Below are 9,783 nucleotides of genomic sequence, written 5' to 3'. Positions count from 1 at the left end.
ATTAACTTTTGTCCTGAATACAAAGTGTTATGGTTTGGGGCAAATCCAATACAACATATTACTGAGTACCACTCTACATATTTTCAAGCATATCGATTGCTGCATCATGTTATGGGCATGCTTGTAATCGTTAAGTACTGGGGAGTTTTTCAGGATAAAAAGAAACAGAAGGGATCTAAGCACAGGTAAAATCTTAACGGAAAACCTGGTTCAGTCTGCTTTCCACCAGACACTGGGAGATTAATTCACCTTTCAGCAGGACAATAACCTAAAACACAAGGACAAATATACACTGGAGTTGCTTACCAAGACGACATTGAATGTTCCTGAGTGGCCGAGTTACAGTTTTTACTTAAATCTGCTTGAAAATCTATGGCAAGACTTGAAAATGGTTGTCTAGCAATGATCAACCAAATTTGACAGAGCTTGAATAAGAATAAGTGGCAAATATTGTACAATTCACATGTGCAAGGCTTTTAGAGACTTACACAGAAACATGCATAGCTGTAATTACAGCCAAAGGTTACTAACGTATTGACTCGAGGTGTGAATAATTAAGTACATTTACAAACATTTCTGAAAACATGCTTTCACTTTTCATTATGTGATAGTGTGTAGATGGGTGAGAGAGAAAAAAATATCTATTGAATCCATGTTGAATTAGGGCTATAAAAGAAAGAAATGTGGAATAAATCAAGGGTTATTTCTCAAGCCACTGTATACTGTATGCAGGCTGGCTAATTTGAGCGGTCTTCATCATGCCGGTTTGCTGGTGACAAATGGGTGTGGAACGCAACGCGGCAGATGGCCCGGCCTCCTCATCAATCTGAGGAGCCAGGCGGGTGATGGATGGTTCCTCGGGTGTAAACAGTCTTTAACGAGAGAGACAAGCAGAGACAAGCACCTTTTGTCATAAAGGCTGGTATATCGGTGCAGGAAAGAAATGGCATAAGCAAGGATTGAGAGCATATAGGTTTTATTCTATGACTGAATGTTTTTGGCTGAACAGTGAAAGGACATTTCTCTTGGTTTCAGTTCAGTTTAAATTCCACGGGAAAAATAGTCTTATTGAGTTGTTTTCTACTTGTTTTTCCTGAGACGTGCTTTTGGTACGATCGCCAAAACAAGTAACAGGCAAATGTCATCCTTCCATCACTACACTCAAAACAGTGTTTCTGCAGAGTAAACAAAACAGTGTTTCTGCAGAGTAAACAAATCAGTGTTTCTGGAGAGTAACCGAGAAACAACAATCACTGACTGCAATAGGTCACATCAATGTCACACAGACACCCCTAGAAACAACAATCACTGACTGCAATAGGTCACATCAATGTCACACAGACACCCCTAGAAACAACAATCACTGACTGCAATAGGTCACATCAATGTCACACAGACACCCCTAGAAACAACAACCACTGACTGCAATAGGTCACATCAATGTCAACAGACACTTCCCTAGAAGTTGGTAACCACTGACTGCAATAGGTCACATCAATGTCACACAGACACCCATACGTAGAAACACAACCACTGACTGCAATAGGTCGCTTTGATCACAAAGACACGTCTGAAACAACAATCATACTGCAATAGGTCACATCAATGTCACACAGACACCCCTAGAAACAACAATCACTGACTGCAATAGGTCACATCAATGTCACACAGACACCCCTAGAAACAACAACCACTGACTGCAATAGGTCACATCAATGTCACACAGACACCCCTAGAAACAACAATCACTGACTGCAATAGGTCACATCAATGTCACACAGACACCCCTAGAAACAACAATCACTGACTGCAATAGGTCACATCAATGTCACACAGACACCCCTAGAAACAAGACTGAGACACTGTGTGACATGGAGACGTCATCAACTCTCTGCCTTCCACTCCACTTACAGAAAATACAAGTTATACTTCATTCCAAAATAAACGTTTTGGATACAGAGAACAGCGAAGGAGTGAGAGAGAATAAAAATGAGAGGAATCTCACTTTGCGACCACCAGTGCCTGCTATGAATAAATCCTAAAGGCTCGGCATTGCGGGCGGCGAGAGAGAGAGAGAGAGAGAGAGATAGAGAGATAGAGAGAGATAGAAAACATTGGTGTATCTTTTACTCAGAAGCCTGGAGAGGCCAGTCAGACTGCAGATAAAAATACTTCACCTCCCCATCTCCATGCCGACTGTGTAAGAGCTGATCTGAGGTCCAAACCTGACAGATTAACATCTCCATGCCGACTGTGAATAAGAGCTGATCTGAGGTCCAAACCTGATACCATTACCCCCACATCTCCTGCGACTGAATAAGAGCTGATCTGAGGTCCAAACCTGACACCATTACCTCCCCCACATCTCCATGCCGACTGTGTAAGAGCTGATCTGAGGTCCAAACCTGATACCATTACCCCCCTCCCCCACATCTCCATGCCGACTGTGTAAGAGCTGATCTGAGGTCCAAACCTGACACCATTACACCCCCTACCCCCACATCTCCATGCCGACTGTGTAAGAGCTGATCTGAGGTCCAAACCTGATACCATTACCCCCCCCCACCTCCTCATCACCATGCAGACTGTGTAAGAGCTGATCTGAGGTCCAAACCTGACACCATTACCCCCCCCACCTCTCCATGCCGACTGTGTAAGAGCTGATCTGAGGTCCAAACCTGATACCATTACCCCCCTCCCCCACATCTCCATGCCGACTGTGTAAGAGCTGATCTGAGGTCCAAACCTGATACCATTACACCCCCCCCCCCACATCTCCATGCCGACTGTGTAAGAGCTGATCTGAGGTCCAAACCTGATACCATTACCCCCCCCCCCACCTCCTCATCACCATGCAGACTGTGTAAGAGCTGATCTGAGGTCCAAACCTGATACCATTACCCCCCTCCCCCACATCTCCATGCCGACTGTGTAAGAGCTGATCTGAGGTCCAAACCTGATACCATTACCCCCCCTCCCCCCACATCTCCATGCCGACCGTGTAAGAGCTGATCTGAGGTCCAAACCTGATACCATTACCCCCCACCTCCTCATCACCATGCAGACTGTGTAAGAGCTGATCTGAGGTCCAAACCTGACACCATTATCCCCCCCACCTCCTCATCACCATGCAGACTGTGTAAGAGCTGATCTGAGGTCCAAACCTGACACCATTACCCCCCCACCTCCTCATCACCATGCAGACTGTGTAAGAGCTGATCTGAGGTCCAAACCTGACACCATTCCCCCCACCTCCTCATCACCATGCAGACTGTGTAAGAGCTGATCTGAGGTCCAAACCTGACACCATTCCCCCCACCTCTCCTCATCACCATGCAGACTGTGTAAGAGCTGATCTGAGGTCCAAACCTGACACCATTACCCCCCACCTCCTCATCACCATGCAGACTGTGTAAGAGCTGATCTGAGGTCCAAACCTGACACCATCCCCCCACCTCCTCATCACCATGCAGACTGTGTAAGAGCTGATCTGAGGTCCAAACCTGACACCACTTCCCCTCCCTCCCCCCACCTCTCCTCATCGCCATGCCGACTGTGTAAGAGCTGATCTGAGGTCCAAACCTGACACCATTTCCCCTCCCTCCCCCCACCCACCTCCTCATCACCATGCAGACTGTGTAAGATCTGATCTGAGGTCCAAACCTGACACCATTACCCCCCCACCCACCTCCTCATCACCATGCAGACTGTATAAGAGCTGATCTGAGGTCCAAACCTGACACCATTACCCCCCACCTCCTCATCACCATGCAGACTGTATAAGAGCTGATCTGAGGTCCAAACCTGACACCATTACCCCCCCTCCCCCCACATCTCCATGCCGACTGTGTAAGAGCTGATCTGAGTTCCAAACCTGACACCATTACACCCCCCCCCCACCTCCTCATCACCATGCAGACTGTATAAGAGCTGATCTGAGGTCCAAATCTGACACCATTACCCCCCACCTCTCCTCATCACCATGCAGACTGTATAAGAGCTGATCTGAGGTCCAAACCTGACACCATTACCCCCCACCCACCTCCTCATCTCCATGCAGACTGTGTAAGAGCTGATCTGAGGTCCAAATCTGACACCATTACCCCCCCCACCTCCTCATCACCATGCAGACTGTAAGATCTGATCTGAGGTCCAAACCTGACACCATTACCCCCCCACCCCCTACCATCACCATGCAGACTGTATAAGAGCTGATCTGAGGTCCAAACCTGACACCATTACCCCCCCCACCTCCTCATCACCATGCAGACTGTATAAGATCTGATCTGAGGTCCAAACCTGACACCATTACCCCCCCACCCACCTCTCTCATCACCATGCAGACTGTGTAAGATCTGATCTGAGGTCCAAACCTGACACCATTACACCCCCCACCTCCTCATCACCATGCAGACTGTATAAGAGCTGATCTGAGGTCCAAATCTGACACCATTACCCCCCCCCCACCTCTCCTCATCACCATGCAGACTGTGTAAGATCTGATCTGAGGTCCAAACCTGACACCATTACCCCCCTCCCCCACATCTCCATGCCGACTGTGTAAGAGCTGATCTGAGTTCCAAACCTGACACCATTCATCACCATGCAGACTGTATAAGAGCTGATCTGAGGTCCAAACCTGACACCATTACCCCCCTCCACCTCCTCATCACCATGCAGACTGTGTGAGAGCTGATCTGAGGTCGAAACCTGACACCATTACCCCCCCACCATGCAGACTGTGTAATAGCTGATCTCCTACTCCTCCAGGATGGCTCCCTCCTGTCATCTTCTGCCTTCCGACTCCCTCTTTCTCCTACTCCCATTCACACCCATTCACTTCCTACTCCCATTCACTTCCTACTCCCATTCACTCCCATTCACGTCCTACTCCCATTCACTTCCATTCACTTCCTACTCCCATTCACTTCCCACTCCCATAGACTTCCCACTCCCATAGACTTCCCACTCCCATAGACTTCCCACTCCTATAGACTTCCCACTCCTATAGACTTCCCACAGCCACTAGACTGGTCCCATCCTTCTGGAAAGGGGGCAATTCATTTTGCAGCTTTTGAGAACAAAATTAAGTCTACAGTTTTAGATTGTATTAGAAATATCAAAAACAGTTAATTTTCACAGAACGGCAAGGCAGTACTGCCGTCCGGACCTCGGAGAGGACCGACTGACAACCAATGTTCTGTGGTCAGAGGCGATAAAGTAGAACAACCTGTTCATTTTAAAGTACACTGGACCGTCGGTTACTCTGGTGTTTCCTCTAAAACAAAAAATATTACCACAGACTCTGAATATAGTTTTTATTTATAATTTATACAAAAACTTCAACTGTATCCAAAATGTGCAATAAATCACAATCGTTTATTTTTCAAAAGAAAAAGACAATGTAAACTGACGTTGTTTCTCTTCTAAAAAAGGACTTACTAATAGCTAATGATTTTAACTGACTAAAACTGTTTACAAATTGCAAAATCTACTTTGTTCTCCCAAGGTGATAAAAGTCAGTGTGTACATACTTCAAAATGGCGACGTTCTCTTTCCCCATAGTTTAATACAAGAAAGGCAATATCATATTCATGAAGTAACACAAATGTGTAGAACACACAAAAACATTATTTTTTTCAATTGTACCAAAGATGTCCATGATAGAAGCGAGAATAAACAAGATGGGGATAAAAACTGGTATTTACCAAATCATTGTAAACAATCACCTTCATTTGCAGAGATGCGCAACAAACAATATAAAATGGGTGAAGCTTGTTCGCCAACTGCTAAACAACATATTAATTTTTTTGTAAATGCTTCAGCAGTTTGAATAAGCATCAACCTCTAAAAGTCACACATAAGAAGGCAATGACGCGGTGATAATGAACAAAACAAGGCTACTGAAGTATCATAGCAAAGAAACACCCATAATGAAGTCTCAGTGAGCGTTTAGCCAATTGGGGACCTGTTTGCCTGGCTCTGCCACACAATAAATCAAGGTTCGTACAGACAGTGGTAAGTCAAAATCAAGGATTTTTAAGTACTTTTTCAAGCACTAATAGTTATTTTCAAGGGTCATCAATCTGTAATAGTTCCTTTTATGCAATTGCTTCTAGTCACCACCAGATGTCAGTATAACACCACAACCTGATGGAAAAAAAACAACTTACTATTTCATCACTACCTTACAAATTCTACTCAATAATACATTATTTCTCTACTTATGTATTACATACATGAACAGTAAGTCAGTACTGATGTTGTAATTTCGAGTAGTGATGAGCAGAGTTTTGGGCAATGCCTAATGGTGAACACATTTCACATTACTCCACAATTCCAGCTTTCGGACTATTGTGTTTTTAAATTGGGCATTTGGGAATCTACGACTTAATAGCTACACAAAAGCATCTTGTTTACTGAATGGCAGCTCTAGTCGCGGTTCGGGAGAAGGTTGGGTGGGCTGTGTGAGGGGAAACGGCACCTGAATGGCAGCTCTAGTCGCGGGTCGGGAGAAGGTTGGGTGGGCTGTGTGAGGGGAAACGGCACCTGAATGGCAGCTCTAGTCGCGGGTCGGGAGAAGGTTGGGTGGGCTGTGTGAGGGGAAACGGCACCTGAATGGCAGCTCTAGTCGCGGGTCGGGAGAAGGTTGGGTGGGCTGTGTGAGGGGAAACGGCACCTGAATGGCAGCTCTAGTCGCGGGTCGGGAGAAGGTTGGGTGGGCTGTGTGCGGGGAAACGGCACCTGAATGGCCACCAGAACGGCAGGAGCACGGCGGCCGCTTAATAAAGCTGAATTTCGCTGCCGATGCGTGAACGAGGCGGTTGGTAAAAACAAAAAGCTCTGGAAGTTGTTACAGAGAAAAAGGTCACGATGTAGAACTGGCGCCGGTGCAGCGTTGTCTTCCGCCCTTCATGTGGCTCTTCAGGGCCGATTCAGCCATGTCAAAGTCTGACACATTGTTTGCATCTTACACGGTATGGGTTGATTGGGTCCAGTGATAGGTAGGTAAGCTACACTGATCAAAAATATAAAACCCAACATGTGACGTGTTGGTCCCATATTTCATGATCTGAAATATAAGAACCCAGAAATGTTCCATACGCACAAAAGCCAGGATTTAATCTACATTTGCCCAGCGTTTTAGCTATTGATGTGACGTTTGGTGACACATAAATCAGTCAGTTCTGCACCAGCCTGGTGCTGGTGTGGTGTGGTCACCTGGCAACTAGAGCGCCAAACGTGAGGAAATAACACTGTACTCTGCCTGGTAATTAATATGCAAGACCAATACATTTAACAAAAATAATAATAATAAATTCTTAAACATATCTGATCAAGTACTTCTCATGTACCAACTGGAGAAATTGTCTGATTTTCAAGGTATTCCAGTACTTGAATTTCAGAGTGCCAAATTCACTTATTTTAAGCACCTCAAGCACTTTGTCCAGACCCTGAATAAAATGTTTAAAAAAATACAACTAAGCATACATTCGTCAAACAATTAAACATTTTCATTTCACATTTGTTTTCTTCAATTCAAATGTTCCACATTCTAGTCATGGTGGTTCCTTGATAACCTAGCAACAGTCTTAGATATGAAACTGCCATCTTACACTTTGTATCCCATAGACATAATAACAAAAAGCAGTTCATTTCATTAACAGGTACCCCACCTGTGTGTGCTCAGGAGAAATCATACGTTGGACTGTGTGTTGTGACTTGTTTTAATGACGTCATTCCAGGGACAATATTAGTAAGGGAAACAATGGACATTTACCGGTGAGGAACCGTGCCCAAAAACATGGCTTCATCTTCAAGGAAGTGGAGTTTACCTGGCTAAAACATGCATACAGCCATTCCCTTGGTATAACCTCTCACACACAGCCATTCCCTTGGTATAACCTCTCACACACACAGCCATTCCCTTGTTATAACCTCTCACACACACAGCCATTCCCTTGTTATAACCTCTCACACACACAGCCATTCCCTTGTTATAACCTCTCTCACACAGCCATTCCCTTGTTATAACCTCTCTCTCACACAGCCATTCCCTTGGTATAACCTCTCACACACACAGCCATTCCCTTGGTATAACCTCTCTCACACACAGCCATTCCCTTGTTATAACCTCTCTCACACACAGCCATTCCCTTGTTATAACCTCTCTCACACACAGCCATTCCCTTGTTATAACCTCTCTCACACACAGCCATTCCCTTGTTATAACCTCTCTCACACACAGCCATTCCCTTGGTATAACCTCTCTCACACAGCCATTCCCTTGGTATAACCTCACACACACAGCCATTCCCTTGGTATAACCTGCAGGTAACAAACACCCTGCTAGTCCACAAAATGACAGAGTTTAATGTCACAAGTCACACAAAATAAAATGAATATTCGAAAGTCCTTGCACACAGAACACCTAGCTGGTGATGGTGACATAACGGAGCAGGACAATCATTCTACACCAGACGGACAACATTCCCTACATCCTTCATTCCTATACATTTCAAAACAATAAAAATACCAACAAATCTTTATGCAACACTTTTGAAACATGCCGACAACGTCTGATCTTATCTACCCTCTGCTATCCGGGTGTCATGGTAACCACCTTACATACCAACAGATCTTTACTACCTCGGCCTAGACTATACACATCTACCAGCCTACCAAAGTAGTCGGAGATCCTTTTAACATATGTAAACCTATGATTCCTTGTCAGAGTATCTGTTTAGAAAGCACTTGCATAGCATACAGTGTATTCTTCTGTCCCTTTTGTTCTGATACAAAACAGCCCAGCCAGACTGTGAATATGTAGGTTAACATTGACAGTAAGCATGACAGTGGATCCATTATAAAATTGTCAAACTGGAAAACTGCCCATGAAGTCGAGAGTATGACAGCGTGACATCACTCATGCAAGTCATTGGGCAAACTTCCCACAAAAGCCTCAATCTCATTCTCCATGGAGCAGGACATTACTGCACTGGGAGGGAATTCTGTCATGTACATCTCCCCTCCCACTCTCCTTGCAACCTCCCAAATATGAGGAAGGGGCTCCAATCATCTATTCTGCCCCCCCCCCCAAATGCCTCGACCTAAGCAGCCCCATTTTTGAGATTCCCTTTCACAAGGTTTCCTTAAAATGTGTTTAGTGATAAATGTTACTCTAGAAATTAAAATGAGACTTTCCCCTTTTTACAGTCGATACTCCCGTCCTGTGTACCGAGTTGGCCCAGGTCTCTACAGCGTCTGACCATTCAAACACCCTTCATGCACACAGAGCTAAGCATAGGGCAGCTTTTTCTGACACTCCTAATACAAGGAGCAGTTAACAAAGGTTTATCTTCAAGTTAATTACTTAGTGATATTTTCCTTTAAAAAGCGATGATATTGACGCATGCGTATTAAGTTGAAGTGCATGACGACATAGAAACTAGCCTGTATCTTTCCTAATAGTACCATTATAGTGGGAGAGAGAAAGATGTCTACATGCACCCACATACAGCTTACACTTCTTATTAGCAGTTGTCATTAACCAACTTGATGGATGACAAATAAGGTTGAATTAACCCTGTTTTAAGAACTCAGAAATTAAGAGGATAAAATTGTTTAATCAAAAAAATATAGATATAATAATTGTTTGTCAAAAGATATGCCCCACTGTGTTTAGAGTTGTTGGGAGAGGTTTCAAAAATAAATAGCCAAATGAAGAATAAATGTAAAAAAATCTGACTGGATGTGCATTTCATTAGGGTTTCATTAAAAGAT

At 44.5% G+C, this 9,783-nt stretch overlaps 2 long non-coding RNA genes across 8 annotated transcripts; one reads left to right on the top strand and one right to left on the bottom strand.

Annotated features, from left to right (window-relative positions):
• The first annotated feature begins 510 nt into the window (after positions 1 to 510).
• On the top strand, positions 511 to 2,223 carry LOC127916960 (uncharacterized). Its single transcript, XR_008096742.1, has 3 exons — positions 511 to 1,266; positions 1,377 to 1,431; positions 1,597 to 2,223. It is a non-coding gene; the product is annotated as an uncharacterized LOC127916960 (long non-coding RNA).
• A 3,081-nt stretch (positions 2,224 to 5,304) lies between these two features.
• On the bottom strand, positions 5,305 to 9,783 carry LOC127916951 (uncharacterized). 7 transcript variants are annotated; one of them, XR_008096722.1, is made up of 5 exons: positions 8,329 to 9,783; positions 8,234 to 8,297; positions 7,972 to 8,167; positions 7,906 to 7,940; positions 5,305 to 7,874 (listed from the first exon to the last, which is right to left on the bottom strand). It is a non-coding gene; the product is annotated as an uncharacterized LOC127916951 (long non-coding RNA). The 7 variants fall into 7 exon arrangements; XR_008096725.1 differs by having other exon boundaries at positions 7,906 to 8,136; positions 8,168 to 8,297; XR_008096729.1 differs by having other exon boundaries at positions 7,906 to 8,136; positions 8,201 to 8,297.

Source organism: Oncorhynchus keta, chromosome 4, assembly GCF_023373465.1.
Source record: "Oncorhynchus keta strain PuntledgeMale-10-30-2019 chromosome 4, Oket_V2, whole genome shotgun sequence".
NCBI lineage: Eukaryota > Metazoa > Chordata > Actinopteri > Salmoniformes > Salmonidae > Oncorhynchus > Oncorhynchus keta.
This window is presented reverse-complemented; position numbering and strand designations above follow the sequence as displayed.